The sequence below is a fragment of the Macaca mulatta genome, chromosome 6, assembly GCF_049350105.2.
Source record: "Macaca mulatta isolate MMU2019108-1 chromosome 6, T2T-MMU8v2.0, whole genome shotgun sequence".
NCBI lineage: Eukaryota > Metazoa > Chordata > Mammalia > Primates > Cercopithecidae > Macaca > Macaca mulatta.
The window spans coordinates 183,415,176-183,431,622 of record NC_133411.1 but is presented as its reverse complement, the minus strand read 5'-3'; the positions used below and the strand labels follow the sequence as shown (position 1 = coordinate 183,431,622).

The 16,447-nt window shown below is 45.3% G+C and overlaps 1 long non-coding RNA gene across 1 annotated transcript; it reads right to left on the bottom strand.

Annotated features, from left to right (window-relative positions):
• Positions 1–3,212: 3,212 nt before the first annotated feature.
• On the bottom strand, positions 3,213–8,221 carry LOC144341340 (uncharacterized). The gene is made up of 3 exons (XR_013418221.1): positions 6,814–8,221; positions 6,233–6,391; positions 3,213–4,858 (listed from the first exon to the last, which is right to left on the bottom strand). It is a non-coding gene; the product is annotated as an uncharacterized LOC144341340 (long non-coding RNA).
• Positions 8,222–16,447: the final 8,226 nt, after the last annotated feature.

Sequence of the window (16,447 nt, the reverse complement as noted above, 5' to 3'; positions counted from 1 at the left end):
GGACAAAAGTTAAAACATCCTCAAGGAAAAGACTTTCTGGTAAGACATTTTGTAAACCAGGAAGGCTGCCTTACCAAAGGATGGAGGCTGTGTGAGACCCACCCAGGGACCTGCCCTCAGCACCGGGACTGGCTAATTTGCAGGGTCCAGTGCAAAATAAACATGTATTCCCCCGTGTTTGAAGGTTACTAAGAATTTCGAGATAATGACAGCAGAGCATTATAGCAAGCATGGGGCTCTTCTAACAACACATAGGTTGCACCCTGTGAAGCCTACCATGTGCAAAAAGAGACTTCTGCAGGAGCCGCAGCCCTGGACCTCATGGGAACCAATCCGGTGGTGCCAAACATCACCTCCTCCCCGCTTCCTTCAGTGTGCTGCTCCCAGACAGGCCTGCTCCCATTCTGCCTCAGCAAGAAGCTGGTTCTGCCAGCTCTCAATGACTCAGCAGCTGACGAAGCAACGTGCTGGGAGATTACCCAGAGGCAGCATGAAATCGCGGCAGGAGATTAGGAGTTCAAATTCCGGCTTTTACTCCTTACCTCTCAACTACGTTGGGCGATTTTATGTCCATTTTCTTACCTTAGAAACTCCCTTTGGAAAAAGAGGTTGAAAATAGTGCCCAGGCTGGAAACTGTGTGGTGCGAGCCACCAGCGAGGACAGTGACAAATGAGTCCGCCTTTTGCGCGTGGGCCAGATCCTCACAGGTATAGGATGTTTGAATTTCCTCTTTTGGAGACACTTGGCCACTTCTCTCATTTCATTCATTCATTCATTCATTCATTCATTCATTCATTTGGTATTTGGAGGGTCAGTAAGAATGAACCAAGCAAAGCAGAAGGGGGAATAGCAGTGCAAAACCCCTTGACTGGGAGTGTGCTACACAGGGGGGCAGAGCCACCTCCTGGGTCTGGAGAAGCTTGGCTGGTGGAGAAAACAGAAGTTAATGGTAAACAAAGCCCAATGGTTGTCTGTGGATTCTAATCATCCTTCTATCCCAACTGCTCAGAAGCCCAAATAATTGAGGGATGGCCACCAACCACCTCCAGGAAACTCCAGCCTCCCAGTGCCTTCAACCATCTCCAACAATTAGGCTCAGTGTGACAGTTGTTTCTGAAATGAGAAGCCTAATGAATAGAATTAGTCTCCCTGATTTAAATCCATCAGTGCCTGTGATATACTGGCACAGGCACTTAAGAGCCACTTCACTTCACCCCATCATGCCCAAAGGGTCACAGGCTGACTCATAGTTAATAGTGGGGAAGACTTTAATAGAGGGCGGCTTTGAAGAAGTGCAGGGTGTGTTTAGAGGCTTGAAGGTTTAATGCATTTTTAATTAAATGTGCTCGAATAGGATTCAGCACCAACTATCATGTCACTACAGATAGATTCATTATATTTGTTCAGTTAATTATGCGTGCGTTATTACCCAAGTGAAAACTTTGATGACCTGGAAAGAAGCTTGACTTCGAGGGACACCCAAGAGTTCTGCTGGCACCTTCAGGATTAGATTAAGCCCTTCCCCACCCTCCAGCCCCTGTGTGTACTCTCACGCCCACACATGTAGACACATGTGCACACCCCAGCAAAGACACCCAGGCACAGGTGTGTACACACTCTCTGTCTCTCTTTTCTCTATCTCACTTCTATTTCCTTTCAAAAAGAAAGGAGTGGTAGGAGATATTAAAGTTAGAAAAAAAGCATTACCAGATTGAACTCCATCCTGTTATTAGCTGAATGTCTTCAGATATGGCACTGATGTCTGAGCCTGTGTTCCTTCTCTATAAAATGACAACAATATTAATAATAATAATTACATCTCCCAGGACTGCTATCGGCACCAGTGTGATTTTGCCTATAGAGCGCTTTGTGAAATGCCGAGAGCCTTGCGCGTGCTTCCTGTCGTTGGTTGTAACAACTTAATCCACCTGTATCTTCTCTGTATACTAACTCCCAATATATGCATCCACCTGTATTCTCTGCACACTCATTCCTCCCATGTGCACCTACCTGCATCCAATCCAGACACTCACGTTGTTAATGGTAAACAAAGCCCAATGGGTTGTCTGTGGATTCTAATCATCCTTCTATCCCCACTGCACAGAAACGCAAATAATTGAGGGATGGCCACCAACCACCTCCAGGAAACTCCAGTCCTCCCAGTGCCTTCAACCATCTCCAACAATTAGGCTCAGCGTGACAGTTGTTTCTGAAATGTTTCTCCCCATATGCACCCACCTATATTCAATCCATACACTCACGCCTCACATATGCACCCACCTATATCCAATCCATACGCTCACCCTCCCATATACACCCACCTGTATCCAATCCATACACTCACCCTCCCATATACAACACCTGTATCCAATCCATACACTCACCCTCCCATATACACCCACCTGTATCCAATCCATACACTCACCCTCCCATATACAACACCTATATCCAATCCATATGCTAACCCTCCCATATACACCACCTATATCCAATCCATATGCTCACCCTCCCATATACACCCACCTGTATCCAATCCATACACTCACCCTCCCATATACACCCACCTATATCCAATCCATATGCTCACCCTCCCATATACACCCACCTGTATCCAATCCATACACTCACCCTCCCATATACACCCACCTATATCCAATCCATATGCTCACCCTCCCATATACACCACCTATATCCAATCCATATGCTCACCCTCCCATATACACCCACCTGTATCCAATCCATATGCTCACCCTCCCATATACACCCACCTATATCCAATCCATATGCTAACCCTCCCATATACACCACCTATATCCAATCCATATGCTCACCCTCCCATATACACCCACCTGTATCCAATCCATATGCTCACCCTTCCATATACACCCACCTATATCCAATCCATACACTCACCCTCCCATATGCACCCACCTATATCCAATCCATACACTCACTGCCCCCTTATGCACTCATCTGTATCTATTCTGTGCACTCGGGGCACAGGGTTCCTGCTTTATAGTAAGTGTTTGCATGCTGAAGCCTGACCTCATTTACTCATTCAACAAGCATGCACTGAGCACTTGGTAATGACTTCCTGAGTACCTACCATGTGCCCAGCTCAGGGTCCTGGGCTTTTAAGTGTTTCTCATGCCTGGTTTCTTTCCCACCACAACCAGGTAAGTATCTACATATTATAAGTGGGAAACTGAAGTTTGGATAATGGATTCAGTGGTGTTTATTAGTTTTTTTTTATGTGCTAGGCATTTGTCAGGGGTGGAGGATAAAGAGGAAAAAGAAACAAGTGTGGCTCTTGCATCAAGGACCTGATCTTGTTGCAGGAAGTTTTTGAGAGCTCACAAAAAAGTCCTTATGTTTCTGGGTCTTTTGTTTTCCCTTGGGTCAAATCATGGTACACAGATCGGACTGTGTATCTCACAATGTGGTAAGCTGAGCGCCTCACTGCCTGCTTCTCCACGATGTTGCTTCCAACTTTGGGAAGTGGGAAAGGTGTCTAGGGGGCCAGGGAAGGAATCTGACATATTCAGAGAAGGCTCATCTAGGACATCTGGCTAAACCTCCAAGGTGGTACTTCTCAGACTCCCTGCGCTTATACCTCTTCTGGGGATCTTGTTAAAGCCCAGATTCTCTCTCATTCAGTAAGATTGCGGGTGGGAGGGTATGATGGTCAATTTTGTGTGTCAGCTTGGCGGGGGGGCATGGTACCCAGCTGTTTGGTCAAATGCCAGGCTAGATGTTTCTGTGAGGGTATTTTTTGGGGATAAGATTAGCATTTAAATCAGTAGACTCTGAGTAGAACAGACTATTATCTTCTATAGTGCGGATGGGCCTCACCCAAGCAGCTGAAGGCCGGAAGAGAAAAGACTGAAGTCCTCCTAAGAAGAAGACATTATGGCCCCAGACACACCGCCTTTGTACTCAAGCTGCAACATCAACTCTTCCCTGGATCTCCAGCTTGCTGACATGCCTTGCAGATTTTGAAATGGTCACAATTGCATGAGCCATTTTTTTTGACAAAGGAATCAATGGATCTCTATTTCTATCTCCATCTCATCTCCATCTCTGTCATCCCTATCCCTGTCTCTATCCCATTAGTTCTACTTCTCTGGAGAACCCTAATACAGGGGTTTGAGATTTTGCATTTCCTGCAAGCTCCAGGAGATACCAATCCTTCTGGTCTACGAGCCAGACTCTGAGTAAAGTCATAGATAAATATCACGTCTGTAAATAGAAAGTTCATCACACAAAAAGCCAGGGCAAGTCTTTTTTTTTTTTTTTTTCTTTTTTCTTTTTGAGATGGAGTTTTGCTCTTGTTGTCCAGGCTGGAGTGCAGTGGTGCGATCTCAGCTCACTGCAACCTCTGCCTCCCAGGTTCAGGCAATTCTCCTGCCTCAGCCTCCCAAGTTGCTGGAATTACAGGTACCCACTACCATGCCGGCTAATTTTTTGGATTTTTAGTAGAGACAGGGTTTCGCCATGTTAACCAGACTGGTCTTGAACTCCTGACCTCAGGTGATCCACCCGCCTCAGGCTTGCAAATGCTGGGATTACAGTCGTTAACCACCATGCCCAGTCAGGGGCAAGTCTTAAAGTTGCCCTGAAGACCTTCAGCAGTGAGTTTTGACTGAAGCCATTCCACTGTGTTCTCTCCGGTGATTATTTCTGCCTGATCATTTGAATCCAGTGGTTTGTCCAAGCTGGTGAGCAACTGGAGTCTCCAAGAGGGTGCCCCCACTACTTTCAAGCTCATGGTTTTCAGTTGTCTAAACGCAGCTTTCTTCACACACTCTCACGTCAAGCAGAGGCAGCAGTATCCAATACCGAACAGCTGGATGGAAACTGAGAAGAGAAGAAATCAGAGTTGGTGCAAAAGTTTTCCGGCAGCCCAGGTGTCCGGCATCCCACAAACACCCACGGTGGCTTCAGCAGCCCCCTGCCTTTCCTGACACCTTGTGAACGCTAGACAAAAACAACGAGAGCAGAATTGAAAGCCATGGCAAATGCAGCAGGGAAACAGTTGGTCTGCAATGTGCTTCCTGGCTTGCAGCAGATGGCAGGACGGCAGACCCAAATGAAAAATAAGGGATCGAATGGGGAAGGAAAAAGGATGTCATTAGCAAATGATCTTTGCCTTCCTCTCCGACAGCGATAGCTCAGACCACAAGAAAGCCCCCGCAGTCACATTCAGGTGGAAAGTGGCACTTCTCAAACATCCCAAGGCCTTGCCCTGCTGGTGAAAATGGGTAGAAGAGGCCGGGCGCGGTGGCTCACCCCTGTAATTCTAGCTCTTGGGTAGGCTGAGGCATGTGGATTGCCTGAGCTCAGGAGTTCGGGACCAGCCTGGGCAACACGGTGAAACCCCGTCTCTACTAAAATACAAAAGAAATCAGCCGGGCGTGGTGTTGGGCGCCTGTAGTCCCAGCTACTCGGGAGGCTGATGCAGGAGTATTGCTTGAACCCAGGAGGCGGAGGTTGCAATGAGCTGAGATCGGGCCGCTGCAATCCAGCCTGGGTGACAGAGCAAGACTCTATCTTAAAAATAAATAAATAAAATAAAAAAATAAAGAAAAGAAAAGAAAAGAAAAGAAAAGAAAGAGAAGAAAAAAACAGAAAAAGAAAATGGGTAGAAGAGTTAGTGATGACAAATGCATGGAACCCAGTCCAGCCCTGTCCAATAGAAACATAACATGAGTCACACATGTGAAGTCCAATTTTTTTTTCTTTTTATTTTGAGACAGGGTCTGTCACCCATGCTGGAGTGCAGTGGCACGATCACAGCTCACTGCAGCCTCAATTTCCCAGACTCAAGTGATCCGCCTCAGCCTCCCAAGTAGCTGGGATAACAGGCATACACCACCATGCCTGGCTGATTCTTTTATTTTTTGTAGATACAGGATCTCACTATGTTGCCCAGGCTGGTCTCGAACTCCTGGGCTCAAGTGATCCTCTCGCCTTGACCTCCCAAAGTGCTAGAATCACAGGCACGAGCCATGATGCCCAGCTAATTTTAAAGAATTTTTTGTAGAGATGGGGTCTCCCTATGTTGCCCAGGCTGGTGTTGAAAAGTTTAAATTTTCTACCAACCACATTAAAAACATCAAAAGATACAGGTAAGTTAATTTTAGTAATGTATTTTATGTAACAGAAAATACCCTAAATATGATTTCATTGTGTCATCAGTGTAAATATGTAAAAATAAGATATTTTACATACATGTTTTGTGTCCAACTCTTGGAAGTCTGGTACATGTACAGCCACGTTTCAGGCTGGTTGCTACCATATCGGGCAGTGAAATTCTGAGAGGCCTTAAAGGAGCAGCCTGGTGTGGCCACGGACCCTTGGGTTGGTATTTTTCATCTGCCCCAGCCTCCCCTAAAAATAAAAACATGAAAAAGAAAAAAAATGAGAAAACAATAATCTTTTGATAACTAGGGATGCCGGGCAAATCCTACCAGGTTAATGCCCACAGTGAAGTGGATAATCACAGTGATTCTACCCAAGCAAGCACCAAATGAGCAAGCATTCTTTAAATAAACAGAAATCGAGTATATTTCAGGAACCTATGTACTCTGTGGGTCACAGAGAAGGTTAAATAAAGATTTGTTTTAAAAATGTCTCCCAAGGGGCACTCTCTGTTGTGCTTCCCCTGCGTGTTGTTGGAAGAGGGAGTGGCGCCCAGGGTGGGAGCTGGGCCAGCTGGGGGGCTAAGTCAGGTTGAGGTGGACACCGGGGCCTCCGGAGGCCCCCACCTGCCATGGCCATTCCCAGCTCTTATAGTCCAGTATTGACCTCACCTGTGGATCTGCAGGGAGGGTGAAACCGCAACTCAAAGCCACTTGAGGAGACTTTCAGTTTCTGGTGGGGACCTTCCGTTGAGTTTCTAGTGGAGACTTCAGCAGACGCTGTGCAGACCTGGAGGGGAACCGTATCCCAGATATTTGAGTGTTCCTTCATTTGGTTAGCTGCTCACTCCCTCCTTCATGCATTGATTCACACATTGTGCCAGCTGGGTTCCCTGGGAAGCAGACAGGAGCTTTATTAGGAAGTATCTTGCAATCAACACCAATGGAAGGGAGAGGAAGGAAGTGGGATTGGGTTTAGGGAGACAAGGAGCTGTGACGCAGTCTCAGTGAAGGCCCAGCCCTTACTGGCAGAGTTTTAAACATGGGAGGAGCCTCCAGATCTCTCCTGACTGGGCCCAGACGGTCAGGCCTTTATACCTCCATGCTGGTCAATCATCCGATGTGGGCTTTCGTGTATTCTGGACACAAGGCAGGGGGCTTTCTTCAGCCGAGAGTTGAGGATCTGCAGGCGGCACTGCCAGCTTCGGGGATAATAGGTCTTTTATTCCCAAAGGGACATCTGGGTGGGACATCTGGGTAGCACATCGTAGCATTCACCACATACATCCTTTAATATAGTCACTCGTTTATGCTCTCTTGTCTCTGGGCTCCACTTACTGACTCAGTCATTGAGTGCATCTCCTCTGCTGAGAACTCTCCAATGGCTTCTCTTGGCACTTCGAACCCTTCACGGTGTGGGCCCTGACACCTCTGAGCACTTGCTGGATAAGACCTTTACGCTCACTCACTGTGCTGCAGTCACCCTGGTTTCTTCCTTTCCTTGGGACACACCAAACTCTTTCCTGGCTTAGAGTACTATTGCACTTATTTTGGTCTCTATCTGAAATCCTGCTCCCTTGGATCTTTGCAAGGCTGGTTCCCTTTTATCATAGAAGCATCAGCTCAGAGCACCCGTCAGATGAACTTTACAAACCACCGTATCTACAGCAATTCACTCTCTGTCGCTTCCTACCTTCTGTAATCCTCTTCCCTAGTTTATTTTTTGTTTTTACACAATCTATCGCAATCTAAAATTACCTTGTTCATTTACTTATTTGTGCATTTTTTCTCCCTCTCCATTAGAATGTAAGCTTCATGAGGGCAGGATTCCTATCTGGTGTTTATTCTTATTACTCAAATATTCGTGAAATGAATAAATGAATGATTCAGAAATTTATCTATCAATTAACTTCATTTATATATTAACTCTTATTCATGTATTCTGTTTATTTATTCATTTACTCAACAAACTTTTTATATGTATATGTGTGTATATGCAGCAAATTTATTGTGAGCTCAATGAAGATAGTCTTTTTTTTTTCTCTTGAGATGGAGTTTCACTCTTTTGCCCAGGCTGGAGTGCAATGGTGTGTGTTGGCTCACTGCAACCTCAGCCTCCCAGGTTCAAGCAATTCTCTTGCCTCAGCCTCCCAAGTAGCTGGGCTTACAGGCACCAGCCACCATGCCCAGCTAATTTTTGTATTTTCTTAGTAGAGATGGGGTTTCACCATGCTGGCCAGGTTGGTCTCAAACTCCTGACCTCAAGTGATCCACCTGCCTCGGCCTCCCAAGTGCTGGGATTACAGGCATGAGCCACCACTCCCGGCTCAATAAAGATATTCTCAGCAACATTATTGCAAACAGCAAAAACACAATTTTATAAAAACAAACTAGAATAACCTTGAGCTTGTCCAACTCTAGGGGATGGCCAAAAAAATGATGGTACAGCGTGATAGAAAGTGAAGACCTCTCTACACATGACACTTTTTGTTATGACTTCATGGTGGTGTAGCAACGTGGAACAAGGTCAGTAGGTCTGTGAGAAGTGAGGGGAACACAAGTTTGATAAAAAGCTGTGCACACTGTGATTGCAGCTCTGCCAAGTGTGTCTGCTTTGGGGCGAAGATGAGAAGGAAGCGGGCAACAGTCAATAGAGTCATTCTCAGGGAGTGAGATGTGGGAGAGCTTATTTTCCAAGTATTCCTTTGATACTGTTTCCCAGTTATCTCTATGATAAAGATGGGATTATATGGCCCCCAAGGCAGGGCCAAATCTGTATTTCTGAGACCTGGTAAGAAGTTATAGGTATAAATCTCCTCCTGCATGTCTAGTGCTGAACATGCATTTTAAAAAATTTTGACATTCAGAACAATCCCATAAAGTAAATGGTATCTTTTATTTTTTTGGTGGATGTAGTAGGCGGAAAATGATTTAAAACCTGAGAATACATTATCTTACACTGCAAAAGGGACGATGCTGCTGTGGTCAACTTAAGGATTTTGAGATGAGTTGATTATCTTGGATCTTGGATAGGTCCAATGTAATCACAGAGTCCCTATAAGAGGCAGGCAGGAGGGGCAGAGTCAAAGATGTGACAATGGAAGCAAAGTTTGGAGATATGCAGGGTTATAAGACAAACAACATAGGCAGCTTCTAGAAGCTGGAAAAGGCAAGAGAATACATTCTCCCCTACAGCCTCCAGGAGGAATGCTTACCATTTCAGACTTCTGAGCTCCAGAACTGTAAGTGTATAAATGTGTATTGTTTTAAACCACTAACTTTGTGATAATTTTTTAATGGCAACAATAGAAAACAAACACAGTTGCTAAATTGAAGCTCAGAAAGATAAAATAGCTCATCCAAGGTCAGCGGCACAGTTAGGATTGAAGTCATAAAATCTTAACTCTTCGTTGCTCTCCACTGCCACCTCTGTATGGCCCATAACTGAAGCTGGAATTCTTTGCAATGAATTACCTACAGCACTCTAGACACTTGCAGGCACCCAGTTGCTGTCTTAACTTTGGAAGGTTTAGTTCTAAGGATTGGGCTGACATACGTATATTTCCTTTCCTTCTTTCTCTATGCCTTCTTCCTTCCTTCCTTCCTTCCCCCCTTCCCTCTTCTCTTTTCTTTAATTATTTCCATCCTTCCTTCTTCCTCTTTTATATTTATTGAGCACCTGTTATGTGCCAGGCTCTGTCCAAGATTCTGAGAATATACTAAGAGTGAGATGGCCAGGTGCCTGTCCTTGGGGACTTCATGCTGAGATTTTGCACAGATTTTGAAAATATTTAGAATTTTGTGGAAAATATATGCTATTGAAGTTCAGCTTCAGCTTTAGGTCCATAGAGAAGTGAGGAGGCATTAAAGAGTTAAAATTAGGGTCTCTTTTTCTTCAACCAGGTCCTACTCCTCCAGGAAGATGATGGAGAATGCTGAAACTGTGCTCCAAGGCCATGAAAAGGAAAAGACCTGGATTTTCTCTTCATTCTCTCTCAGTACTGCTGCCTCCCAGTTTCTCCAGGGGAGTTTTTGTCTCCCTGGGGCTTAAGGAGGATCCCAGGCTCATGTGCTCAGGATGTTCGAAAGAACCAAAAACAGGAAGGAGAAGAAACAGGCCCTGTTTGTTAGGAAGCGGAAAAACAAAGATGCAGAGTGCTATGGGAAGGAGAGTACCTGCCTGAGAGACTGGGGTCTGAATTCCATCTCTGCCTTTAACTCCCCATGTGACCTTGGGCTGGTCCATGTACCACTGTAGACCTCAGTCTTCTCATCTGCCCAATGGGTAGAACAGTATTACTTAAGGCTCCTTGTCCCAGTGTTAGGGATACAAAGGATAAAATATATGTAAAGGAGCCTGTGAAGTGATGAATAACAGATGCACATACAGTCTGCAGTGAGGAGTGAGCAAACACAGAAACGTTTATGTCCAGTGGCTGCTGTGCAGATTATGTGGATAAAGATCACACTGTACCATGAATGGCCGGAAGTATTGATATGTAGAGCTCTGGGTTTTCATCAGATTGTGCCTCCATATATATGTACACACACACACACACACTCTCTCTCTCTCTCTTCTCTCTCTCTCTCTCACACACACACACACACATACACACACACACATACTATGCGATGCAGTAGAAAAAAAATCACCCAGTACAGGGAGGCATGAGACCCAAGTTTTGGTTCTTCTCTCTGGACCTCAGTGTTCTCATCGATAAAATGATCAGTGGTCACCAATTGAGGGCTATGGGCCCCATCCTGACTGCATATGTGTTGATTGATCCAAAAGATCGATTTTGTATTGAAAAACAAAAGATTTAAACATGTACCTACGTTAAAAAAAAGTTAGAGACTTTGCCTAGAAAAAAGAAAATCTTGTTCCTCACTTGAACAAGATTCTCTTGAAACTCCTAAGGTCTAGCAAAACTGGGCTTGCATTTTCCAAGGCTAAATCTGCGTGGCACTAAGTGGCAGCTGTTCCTCTGAAACCCAGTGTGTTCTTGCCTACAAGCCACAGTTCCCACCATTCCCAAACGTTGCACACCCTGTGGGCTTCCCTACTCAGTGATACATCTTACTGCCTGGCCCTGCGGTGACTGTGCCTCCATCCGCATGTTAGGAATGTTTCATTTCTCAGCAGCCAGACCTCAGGCACACTGCTACTCCCAGGGGCAAACAGATATACAGGGAGAGATAAAAATGGCTACGACTCCTGGAGATGAAAAGTGGCCAGTAAATAACACCAGAATAATTCCACTTCCTGCTGTGATAGAGAACAAGACTCCCAGAAGCCGGATCTTGGACAAGCCCTTTCCTCAGTTTCCCCATCTATAAAATCAGGTAGCTGGAACTAGAATCACCAAGGGTTTTTCAGCCCTTGGGTTCTTTGGTTTTCTGTGTCTTACACACACATTTCTTACACACACACACATGTCTACATCTTGCTGACAATCTTTTTCCATCTATCGGCTGGAAGCCGTGATATCGCCTCCAATCTCCTGCGCTTCCGACATCACTCCCTCTGCAGGTCTCCTTTATGACTAAATCCAGCTATTAAGCTTCCAATGAGTTACCTGCTGGCATTGTGTAAGGGCAGCCAGCAGATTTAGTCACCTAATCTGCTCTCTTATCAGTGTTCTCTCCCAGCGGCAGACAACAGCACGAGATTGTTCAGTAAGTACCACAAGTCCAGCGGGAGAGGGCTCAGATCCTGCCGCTGAGAGCTGGGGCTCAGGGAGAGGCGGGGAGAGGAGGGACGGTCACCTCTCAGTGGGCGGGATTTGAGACAGGGTCAACCAAACAAACCTTTGTTCTCATCTCCTGTTGGGTTCTCGGGACTGTAGGAAAGAGATCTCAAAGATGCTTGAAAGGGTTCAAGTGAGGCCGAGTTCTAATCCTGACCCTTGGTCACCCGTGATGTAAAACAAGCCCTTGTTGGGTGGGGCCTGCCTGACCGCCCCTCTATAAAATGCATCCTCATTTCTCACTCCAGATGCTCAGGGATTTTTCACAAAGACTAAAACGGGGCACCCCAAATCATTTCATATTCCACTTTTCCATTTTCTTTTTGGTCCTTGCAGAAAAGGAGTGACTTTTTAAAAGTCTGGGCATATTAAAAAGTGAAGAAATGCCAAGTCAGAGTTACAAATACAGTGATATTGATCTATATGGAACAATGCATGCTAATAGCCAAGAGTATTGCAATGTAATCAAGTTGTGCCATGCATAAGATAAGGAATGGATTTATTTTTGGAAATTTGAAGCGTGATCCAGGTGGGGGATGCTGAATGAAAGCTTTGAAGTGGGCGTTCTCTTCGTATAATCCACATGACACAGGTACTGTGTTTGCTGAGGAGTCTAAATTGGAGGCCTTTGGTGGGTGAACAGTCTGGGTCTTGAGGCCACCCAGGCTTTTCGGGGACAGGCCAGGATGTCACTGCTCTGACCTGAGCACTGATTAAAGTCCCATGAAATGGCTTCCAGGTAACAATGACCCTCACTTTGAAGGTGACTTTGTCAGAACTCGGCTTAAAGTCCCCTATGCTGAGGCCCACACTGCTCCTCTCACTCCTTTGCTAAAATCCCAGTTCCCCCGGGAAGGGCTGCAGAAAATCGATCTTTAGACAGTCACCTTTGAGTGTGAATTAGTGAGTTCATCAGCCCCGTTGCAGTGTGGCCGTCTGCTGTTCTCCATGACACAGAAGCACATTGGATAGCAAGGCTCGGCTTTGCTTGGCTGGGTGGGGAAAAGCCACAGACTCAGGGGCTGAAGATCTGGAATCACTTCCACTCTACTATTAGCCCTAGGACCTTGCTCAAACTTCTTCACTCCACTTTCTCCACAAGCAAAAATGGAAATAAATGTATCCCTCAAAGGGTGACAGTCCAATGAGCTATCCTAGGCATTGAGTTTATAAGAATAAATCTCCAGCCAAGTGCAGTGGCTCACGCCTGTAATCCCAGCACTTTGGGAGGCCGGGGCAGGTGGATAACTTGACATCAGGAGTTCGAGACCAGCCTGGTCAACATGGCAAAACCGTGTCTCTATTAAAATTACAAAAATTAGCCAGGCATGGTGGTGGGCACCTGTGATCCCAGCTACTTGGGAGGCTGAGGCAGGAGACTTGCTGGAACCCGGGAGGCGGAGGTTGCATACAGTGAGCTGAGACCTCACCACTGCACTCCAGCCTGGGCAATAGAGCAAGACTCTGTCTCAAAATAATAATAATAATAATAATAATAATAATAATAATAATAATAGTCTGGGTGTGGTGGCTCACACCTGTAATTCCAGCACTTTGGGAGGCTGAGGCAGATGGATCACAAGGTCAGGAGATTGAGACCATCCTGGCTAACACGGTGAAACCCTGTCTCTACTAAAAAAAAAAAAAAAGAAATTAGCCGGGCGTGGTGTCTGGCGCCTGTAGTCCCACCTACTCAGAAGGCTGAGGCAGGAGAATGGCATGAACCCAGGAGGTAGAGCTTACAGTGCACCAAGATCACACCACTGCACTCCAGCCTGGGCGACAGAGCGAGACTCTGTCTCAAAAAAAAAAAATTAATAATAATAATAAGTCTTCATTATTTCCCAGCTCTGTCAAGGAAGCAGCCAATCAAGAAGTAAATGATTCACACTAAATGGTGGCACCTGTGATGAAAATGATGAAATAGGGGATTTGTAGACAGGGCTATTGGAATGGAGGAATAACTTAATTTCATGGCAAGGAAATATCTCTTTGAAGAAATAAGGTTTGAGTCAAAGGAGAAGAGCAAGGAGCATCCTGCAATGTGTACGGAATGGATGTGGTAGGAAGGCTCTGGGGGGACACATGGGGTGGGCGGGTGGGTGAGGGACAGCAAGGCTGCCCTGTCTTAGCAGGGGACGTGGGGGAGGGGAGGTGCAGAGCCCACATCACACAGGGCCTCCTGCTTCATGCTAAGGAATGTGCATTTTATTCCAAACGAGCTAGGAAGCTGCTGGAGGGTATTTAATACAGGCAAAAGTGTTTTTAAAATGGGTGGAAGTGTTTTGTAAGCTTGAAAGCACAAAGGAAAGTACTATTATTTTCATATATGTATAACAACTTTCTGTTGTAGTTAAAACTATTACATTGGCAGAGTTCCCTCAGTGTAAACTTGCAGGAGCAGGATCCTGTGGGACTAGGTGTGCGAGGGCTTTGGGGCCGCCTCTCAGGCCACGGGCTGCTCAAAGGGAGTGGGCTGTCTAGAGCCCAGGCACCCAGGACCCCAGAGAGCAGGGGTCCCAGGCAGATGCGGCCTCTCCTATGGCCCTTGTTTCCTCACTTTAGTGGGGCTGGAAGGGCAGAGGCACCCAGTGACTGGTGGATGAACACCCCACAGGGTCTTTGCGCTCCCAGGCCATTGCACTGGTGTTGCTTCTGCCAGAGGAAACACCATCTCTTTTGGGGGTTTTCACTTGAATTCGAATTTTCTCTGACTTACCCAGACCATGCATTATTATCAGTTTGCAATGTTTGCAATTGTTCTTTTTATTTTTGTTTTAATGGTCTAATTAAGGCTGAACTTCCCCACTTGACTGGCAATTCTGAGTCGAGGGCCATGTTTGAAGGTGCTTACCTTTGCAGTCAAGCAGGACAGCCTGAATTATGCTACAACCACAAGCAACCTCCCAGTCCCAGTGACTTAATCAAAGTTTATTCCTTGCTCAAGCTTCATGTGTCCATCATAGGTGGGCTGGGGAGCTCAGTCAGGCACCCAGGCTGATGGACCTGCCTCCTTAGGCAGCTTCTCAATGTAGTGCTTCAGGCATCACTACAGGACGGGTGGAGTGTTGAGACCAGCAATGAACTCCTTTGGAATGGAAGTGACACCTGCCACTCCTCCTCACAACTCCTTGGCCGGAACCAGTCACACGGCCGTGCCAAACGTCAAAGGCTGCTGGTAGTAAAGTCTTCCACACTTAGTATCTGGAACCCAGTACTGAAGGATGCAATGCATACTTTTGGAAGTGTTGCAAACTGATCTAAGGTAATTTGACCATTCACCAATTACAAGTTTCTTTTGGTAACTATCAGCGGGGAGGTTGGGGAGGTGGGAACGGTGTATTTCTCCCTCCACAGCTTCACTGCTGGATAGTAGGGTATAAGGAAAATGAGTCGCAGATTGAATTTTGCTACATGTACACCATTTGTTAGCAAATGGATTGGGGGAGGGTTTCACTTAATAACAAGCAGACACAAATGGTTTTGAATGCCTATAAAATAAGTGAAGTCCTGGCTGTCTGTCATGAGAAGTATTTTTTTGGAAAGGTTTACTCCACAGTGGATGCAGCATATTCTCATGGCAAATTTAACTGACCTTACAGGACAACCAGGTGGCCGAGTCCAGGCTGGAAATGCACCAGACAGAGAGGACCTCAGTGCCTGGACAGTCTGTCTGCCCCACCTCAGTTCTTGAGCAACACTCATTTCACCAAAGAAAAATGGTCTCCAACATTCTTTATTCTAGATAACCAACTGAATATTTGAAGCTGTGGACATGGATTCCTAATTTGAATTTTAACTTCTTCTGGGTGTAGATAAAATTAATTCACATATAATGGATAGACAAAATATGGTATATCCATACAATGGAATACTATACAGGAATAAAAAGGAATGAATCACAGATACAAGCAACCACATGGATGAACCTCGAAAACATCACTCTTCAGTGAAAGAGGCCAGACATAAGAGACCACTCCACTCAGATGGGATGTCCAGAAAAATTAAATCTATAGAGATAGAAAGAAAATTAGAGTTACCTGGGATGGGGTGAAGGATTATAGTAAACATGCATGAGGGATATTATTGGGGTGATGAAAATGTTCCTTGATTGATTTACTGTGATGGTATGCAACTTTGTAGATTTACTAAAATGTCATTGAATTGTGCACTTTAAACGGGGGAATGATGTGTAAAATGTGCCTCAATACAGTTATTTATAAAATAAAAAATTAACACATCTATATGCATCACACTACTTATAAGGCATTTAAAAATAACTTATAGACAAACAAACACAAATAAATAGTTTCTTTCCCAAGGAGGTTTAAACACTTTCATCTACCTTTTGTGCTTTTTCTTTTGAGATAGGGTCTCAAACTCCTAGACTCAAGCCAACTTGGACTCCCAAAACTTGGACTCCCTAAGTGCTGGGATTACAGGTGTGAGCCACTGTGTCCAACCTTCTATTTGAGCTTTTAAAATAATAAATTTATTCAATCACGATACCAGAGAAGCTTGGGATTTTCCTCAAAAGACATCTAGACAAATCCCGCTAG